Below are 8,052 nucleotides of genomic sequence, written 5' to 3'. Positions count from 1 at the left end.
AATAGGGGTTTTACCAATCGTGTTTGAATTTATTTAGTCGTTTTGAAACATGACTAATAAGAATGCTTTTATATTGATTTAAATGTTTGTCTCAGTTATATTTAAATATAGATATCAATTTATAAAGATCGAGTGCGTGTAAAATTCTTACAAATAAAGATCAGCTTAGGTTAACACGTGTTTGACGTTTTCCTTGCTCGTTGCATAGAACGCGTGCTATCAAGCAAGAAAGTACACGTGTTCACACTGATGGTCAGTAGGTCAAGGCTCACTGACTCTCACTGTAAATCTTTTTCGTACCACCTCTTTACTCGATCTTTTTGTTGACGTAATAGACCTTGTGATCTCTTTCTTTTATGAGTTACACAAATGTTTAGGTCAATAACATTCAAATATAATGAAACACGTAACTAAAACTATCTTATGATTTAAATATAATTCAAGGAATTTTTATTTTAAAGTATAAGATATAACTGACAAGATCATGATATGAACGACAGGATTTGCTATTCAGTTTCATAATTTAAAAAAAAGTTATGACTCAAAATACATGCTACATGACAGATCTGATAAACTACATTATAGGCACAGTTTGTAAATATTATCGATGACTGATTCTACGAAGATAAAGAGCATAAAAAAAAATCAAGAGGCATGCAAATGTGTTGTAGCCATAGTTGTAGACTATGTAGGCTACGTGTCAGTGTTTTATCTAATATCTACTGTATACCCCATTCTAGAATATTTATGATTTAAAATATATATAAAATTAATTAGATCCATATTTTAAATCGTGCAATCTAACTTTGTAAGAACCATCTTCGTTAATTATAATGTCTATAATGCAATTTGTGTAAGTACGGTAGTCAAGTAGATGAGGTCACGAGATGAACCAACACATCCTCACATCATTTGTTCAAATGCTGCACACTGCTATATGGTATCGAAATACTAGCGTTAATAAAACAAACAATTTAAATATTCAACAAGAGACGCTACTAATACAGTATTAGAGAAGATTATAGTCCTGAGGGGGGGGGGGAGAAAGACTGTGCCGCTGGTCAATGTGTAGGCTACCCGGTCACGTGGCTTACTTACAATTGACCAACCAGAGACAGGTCTACATGATAGACTACAGCCTATTGCATCATTAAGAAAAATAGCGCCAGAACCAAACACCATGACCATCCCATTCCAGTCATAGTACTCATAGATCTACTTCAAGATTGTGTTGATTTGTGATTAACTCGACTCTATTCTAACAACTTTGGAATGTGTGCGTCAAGCAAAGGTACTTTTTATTTTATTAGACAATTAGATCTACTTTATTATTTTATACTTATTTATAATTTGTAGAGATTAAGTCTGGATAAATTAAAGTAGATTAGATCTAGAATACTAGAATCTAGATCTACATCTACATTTAATTTTAATGTCATTTTTGTTTGTGAATGTGCTTTTTTGGTTTAAGTTTAAGTCTAGTCAGACTAGGCCGTCACTAGGCACAAATAATTATTTTAAGTGACTCAAGGAAAGCCGTTTGAAATAATAATTATAATCATTCGAATCCCGTGGCGTGTCTCACAGTTTATTAGAACCTTAATAGATTAGATTTAGAAAGTCAATTTAGAAAAGATAGTAAAACCAAATTCAACCATTAAAATTAATATTTTAAAATACATGAGTTCTTGAGATCTATTTTCAATTTAAATGCAAAATGTAGGCCTATAAATACATTTTTGTATACTTTTTTGTAGAAGCAAATCTAACAATGTTATACTATACTATACTGAAACTAGTCAATAATCTTGTCATTCAATATGTTGTGCAGAATTTATACTTTATCTTTATATTGCTTATGCCTTATGTAGATCTATGTATTTAATATTTCTCATGTGTGACTTTGATTTTAAAAAATTGAAATGTTAAAAAAAATGATTTTCAGACTCTCGGAACCAAAGAGTGAAAGAATGATGGCATCACTATGATCACTTCTTGCTGGATCTGTCCAAGAGTCAATGAGTACAGGTATTTAATTTAAAATATAAAGTATTATTACTACTCAATTTTATTATAATTACCAATTGATTAAGTTTAAAAAAATTATTACTATACTTAGGCTACTATATTAATATTTTTTCATATTCTTCAAGGTGGACCATGTTGGAAAATAACTTTCAGTCAAGACTCAAGTTGAGACAAGAGCTCCATTGATGTTATTGATCAAACTGGTAATTTTTTTTACAATATTTTCAAGCCAAAAATGTTGTATACAAATCTGATGATCCAGATTTCCTGAATAATTTATTTAGCAGTCTAGATTTACTTGTAAAATTTATTTAATACATATTTTATTTTCTGTCTGCAGAACATGTTCTAGAGATACTGGAGAAAAGATTTGAGTGCAGTACATTAAAAGAAGCAGAGATAAATACAATCAGGATTGGGTATGAAGCAAATTTCCCAATGGCAAATAATGTATCACTGTTGGAAATAGAAGTGAAACTGAAGTATGAAGATTCTCATGAAAATTTGGTAAGGCCATATTATATTGTAGGATTTAGGATGTAAAATATCATTTATGTGAATAGGTACTTCGATAAACTGACCTAGATCAATTTTTTTTCTCCCAAAAAATGGCTGAAAAGTGTGTCAGCACATTTTACCCTTTTTTTTAGGGGTGGTCATTTCCATCAAAGTTTTAGCATATTGTATTTGATTTGAGGACTAATTATGATTACTTTTTTTTGTAAACATAAGATATCAGAGATCATTTTTATTTGCTTTTGAAGCCAATCTGTTAAATTTTTCTTAACAAAAGTTTATGTGAAAGTTGACATTTTTACAACTTTTTTCCTATAAAAGTTACAACAATGCTGTTTGCTACAATAATTTATCATATTATGAAATGTGTATATTTCAAATTTCATTAAATTCTCTTGGCGCACTTTAAAGATATTTGATATTAAAATTAACAAAGACAAAGAAGGGTAACATTTTCTTTTTTAAATAAAATAAAAGTGTTTATGGTTACAACAATCTCACTAATTCTATTGAATTTAGCATGTTAATATATATCTGTGTGCTAAGTTTGAACTTTGTAGCTTTGGCACTCTTTAGATATTAATTTTCAAAGTTGATGGTTAAAATCTATTTTTAGTAACAACCAACACTGTGATTTACTGGAAATGGTCCATTTCTGTCTATCACAAGCTATTTTTAGAAGCACACATAGGAATCTTTCATTTAGATTAACTTTTATAGTGTTTGAATGCTAGATTATGGAGAGGGAATGTGTCTTTATTATAATGACTTTGTAATCTGCAAATTTTAAAGTAAAAAGTTTAATTACTTTAAAAAATAATATTAAATATTACAATTTTTTTTTCAAATTTTTAGCTCAGCGAACTAATATTTTTTTTTTTTCTGTGTGTTGTTTTTTTCTATTAATATACATGTAAATTAATAGTTAATAAATAAGTACATTATATTTTTAAAATGATGAGCTATTATTGCACAAAAATTCAAGTAAAAAATCTTTTAATAACTTCTAAAAAAATCGCAAGGTTTCTTTTTTATTTTATTGTCCGAAGCAAGAAATTTTTCATTTACAATCTAATTTTTAAAGCATTTAAATTAAGGCATTTTAAAATGATTAATTGCCAGTGCTCTACAAAAAGGTTAAAACTGTTTTTTTATGAAGTTTATGAAACTTATAGTCATTAAATTTTAGGAAATATTTTTCTGCGCAGTGCTATTTTCATTTATAATTTATAAGAATTATCTATCTGATGCATATAAATAGCTATTTAAATACAGTAGAATTATAATTAAACAAAATAAAACACAATACAGATCTCTGATTTGTTTTATTTGTGATTTTTGGGCTCATATGATGATAAAATCACATATATTTTTATTTTTTGTCGAAGGCTTTTTTTTATATATTAATTAACTTTTTTTCAAAGATTTTATTGCTTGGTCTTATTTTTTAAATTTATTTTAACAGAATACTGGTTAATGTAAAAGAGTGTGAAGTTTCAACCCCATATCTTTAAGACTTTTTATAATACAGTTAATTTAAGTTCAACTGTCAGTTGTTTCGGTCACAGATTTTTTATTTTTTTACAAAGGCTAAAGAAGGCTAATTTTTGGCCACTAAAAATTTAATAACTTCCCTCACAATTAACTCAGCAATATAAAATTGGTATCATTGGAAAGCATTTCTCAAGCTCTATCTAACTAAATAGGTTCCATTGCATTGTGATCATTTTGAAATTTTTATCGAAGTACCTATTTTTGTGAAACAATAATTCAGCTATTTATTTATTTATGTGTCAGCAGAATCATACTTATCTCATCTTATATATTACAGATCTATCCAGTGAAAACAGCATTAAGAGAACAATAGTATGGATTATAACTTGGCTGGACTGGACATGGCACAAACAGAAAATAAATGTATTGAATTTTCAATCCAAATTATGGATATTAGGTACCGTATGAATTTTTATTTCCATATTTTTAACTAACATAATCTTTATAATTTTTTTTTATGCCACAATTGCATTGTTACTTTTCTTTCAAATCATTTCTTGATCAAATGCTGCGTCAACCTAACCTAAGAGGCTCATAAGTATTTTAATTTTTTATGAACATTGTCTGTAAACTGATAGGTCTTTATACCTCCTATAATTCACTGTGTGGTTGTGAAATGTTTTCTCCACCATCACCAGATAACTATGTCAGTGACTTTCTATTGGAAAAACATACTACTTATACATATGATGGTAGGCTCATATTTCACAGAATTTTGAACTCTGTTATCACTTGTTGGAACAACTGAAGCTCAATTGCATCTTGAGGGACAGATAAACAACAATTAATGTACTGTTAGTTTACGTCAAGTCACGTTTGGTATATGATACGAGTTGTAAGATTAAAAAAAAAATTATTTTTTTTTAACTTGTGCAGGATATGTACATGTGCGAAAATACAGTAGTTAATGAAGCTTGCATACACAAATCATGAATAGATAATGTCAGCATTTTTTGGTTTGGAAAAAGTGAAAATCATTGTGTTTTTGTATGTTTTATATGAACATTTCATTTTGAAATCATAGGAATATATATATTTTTTTAATTTTTTTATGTTCTTCTTAGATTATTCAAGTGAGTTACCCAAGTCTGCTGTCAAATAACTTAGAGAAAGTACTTGAACTTGGCACATGTGATGGCACAGAAATCGTAAAAAAAGGATGATGGCTTCAACTCTGAAGGAACATCCCAAACATGTAAAACATTTTACAAACAAACCTAATCAAAGTTTATAAATGTTAAAAAAAAGTAAGATGCACAAGCAAATTTATTTACATACTACAGATATTAGAACTAATGACTAATGGAAAAAAAAAAACTACCTATCTAGACTTAACAACAAAGAAATAAGTAAATATAATATTTCAAACATGTGCTGGATCTTGTTAGTTTAATAACATACTATGTAGGTGCATTACATAAAACATGTAGTGGTTCTTGGTTGTTGATTACCGGTACTGTGCTTTTTTCAAATACACATTAGTTTTGTCATATATTAATTATAAATATTTATGTTCACCATTAATTATTTTGTTCAGCTATAGCAACATAAGGAAGGCATGGTGGCTAAGTGGTTAAGCATTTGGCTTCCAGACCCGAATTAGAATCTCAGTGAAAATTGGGATTTTTAAGACACCCTAACTCTGATGGATACTGGTACCTGATTTTAGCTGGGGAAAGTAAAGACAGTTGTTTAGCTAGCTACATGACACCCTGCTTGTTAACCATTAGCCAAAGAAACTGATGGCCTTAACATCATCTGCCCTATAGATGCTAAGTTTGAAAAGGGGAACTTTACTTTTATTACAACATAAGGTTATAAGTTGACAGTTACAGATGATGTACCATATGAGCATCATTGTTGTTTACTGGCTTTTGAACAGTAGCTTGAAACATTTGCTCTTACTTACATAGAATATTCACTGTTTATGAATATGATAGTGCAGCTAGTTACTCTGCTCAAAATTGAAAAAAATATTTTGTTGAAATTATAAACATGAGCTACCGGTATATATAAATGTATAGTTTTCATTGTTGAGCACACACTTTTTCTTTGGTACTGGGTAACGTACATGACCTATATTTTTTTGAGATATAATCATCTAAAATTAGGCGAGGTCTTGAGAATATTTACCTCGAACAGACTCAGCTTTGGGTTTTTGTGCATGTAGACCCTATTGATTAAAAAGCACCATTCTCTAATTATATTTTACTTGTTTAAATTTATATATTTATGGTTATTAATTATTCTTTGTATTTATTTTTTAAATTTTTTTTTGTAAAGTAAGCACTGGTATTTTTCTAAAAGTATGTTTCACATTTATTTCATTTTAAACAAATTAAGTCATTTACTTAATGTTCAATTATGTTCTAAATGAATGTTTTTAAAATTTCAGTGTTTATATTGCTAACATTTCACAAACTTGTTACAGGTAGCTTATTTTTGTTTTGGTAATTTTTTCTTTAGAACTACCGGTACAACATAATCTGATGTTAATTTTTTTTTAAAAATTTGATTCATGATTGTGAAAACAGTTTGCTTTTCAATTTACATACAGCAGGCTCATACTTTGTTTAGATAATTCTATATTACATTCTATATATAATTTATATGTTTCTGTATAGGCTATTCAAGCTTTTGTACATGTTAAAATTTCATAAATTTGGTAGCCATTATATTTTTTTTTTAAATTTATGGTATAATAAGTACTTATTGTATTTTTAAAAATATAAGCATCCATATTTTAAAAACTTATTTCTAATTTGCCATTTTAAGCAATTTGTTATTACAATTAATATTTAAATGAATATGCTTTTACTTATTTCAGTGTACATATTGCTTACATTCCACCAACTCAATACTTTTTTTGTTACTTTTATTTTTTTATATTTTTTTTACATAATTACAAAAGCTAAGTTGTTTTTTTTTGTTGTTATTGTTGTTGTTTTTATGATTGTCAAAACTGTTTGCTTTAAACATAATTTTTATACAGCACTTATACTTTCTGTAGATGATCCTGAATTATGTTCTTTATAAATTTGTTATAGATTTTCATGTTATCATTCACAACTTTTTTGTTGACTCAATGCATTTTCCATAGTATACTATAATATTATAGGATCAATTTTCACAGTTAAAATCTTTGCTACAGGTATTGCTTTTACTTTTTAAAGTTTTTTAAAGTATTCCAGTATTTTTAATTATTTTTAATAGTTGCTAACATTAACATTTTATAATGCAATAAACTATTAATTTCAACTAGTAAATTGTTTATGTAATTATTTATGTCATTTTATGCCATTTCAGCTAGAGCTCAGTGTCATTTCTTACTGGCCTCATCTGGGCCCCTAACTGAACCCAGACTCAGCCCTAAGGGCACCCGTTTGGGCCAACATTCATTCCCCAAATGGGGCCCATGTGGTTATCCCGTTCTGGCCCCTCAATGTTTGCCCCATACTGGCCCCATAAGGGATCCATCAAGGCTTCATCTGGGCCCCCTAACTGAGCCCAGACTCAGCCCTAAGGGCACCCGTTTGGGCCAACATTCATCCCCCAAATTGGGCCCATGTAGTTAGCCCTTTCTGGCCCCTCAATGTTTGCCCCATACTGGCCCCATGAGGGTTCCATCAAGGGTTCATCTGGGCCCCCTAACTGAGCCCAGACTCAGCCCTAAGGGCACCCGTTTGGGCCAACATTCATCCCCCAAATGGGGCCCATGTGTTTAGCCCTTTCTGGCCCCTCAATGTTTACCCCATACTGGCCCCATGAGGGTTCCATCAGGGCTTCATCTGGGCCCCCTAACTGAGCCCAGACTCAGCCCTAAGGGCACCCGTTTGGGCCAATGTTCATCCCCCAAATGGGGCCCATGTGTTTAGCCCTTTCTGGCCCCTCAATGTTTACCCCATACTGGCCCCATGAGGGTTCCATCAAGGGTTCATCTGGGCCCCCTAACTG

At 30.0% G+C, this 8,052-nt stretch overlaps 1 long non-coding RNA gene across 1 annotated transcript; it reads left to right on the top strand.

Annotated features, from left to right (window-relative positions):
• The first annotated feature begins 1,121 nt into the window (after positions 1–1,121).
• Positions 1,122–6,470, top strand: LOC106052642 (uncharacterized). The gene is made up of 6 exons (XR_008779950.1): positions 1,122–1,291; positions 1,946–2,028; positions 2,154–2,231; positions 2,369–2,535; positions 4,376–4,495; positions 5,163–6,470. It is a non-coding gene; the product is annotated as an uncharacterized LOC106052642 (long non-coding RNA).
• The last annotated feature ends 1,582 nt before the right edge of the window (positions 6,471–8,052 follow it).

The sequence above is a fragment of the Biomphalaria glabrata genome, chromosome 9, assembly GCF_947242115.1.
Source record: "Biomphalaria glabrata chromosome 9, xgBioGlab47.1, whole genome shotgun sequence".
Classification (NCBI taxonomy): domain Eukaryota; kingdom Metazoa; phylum Mollusca; class Gastropoda; family Planorbidae; genus Biomphalaria; species Biomphalaria glabrata.
Note: the sequence above shows the minus strand (reverse complement) of the source record. Positions and strands in the feature narration are given on the sequence as shown.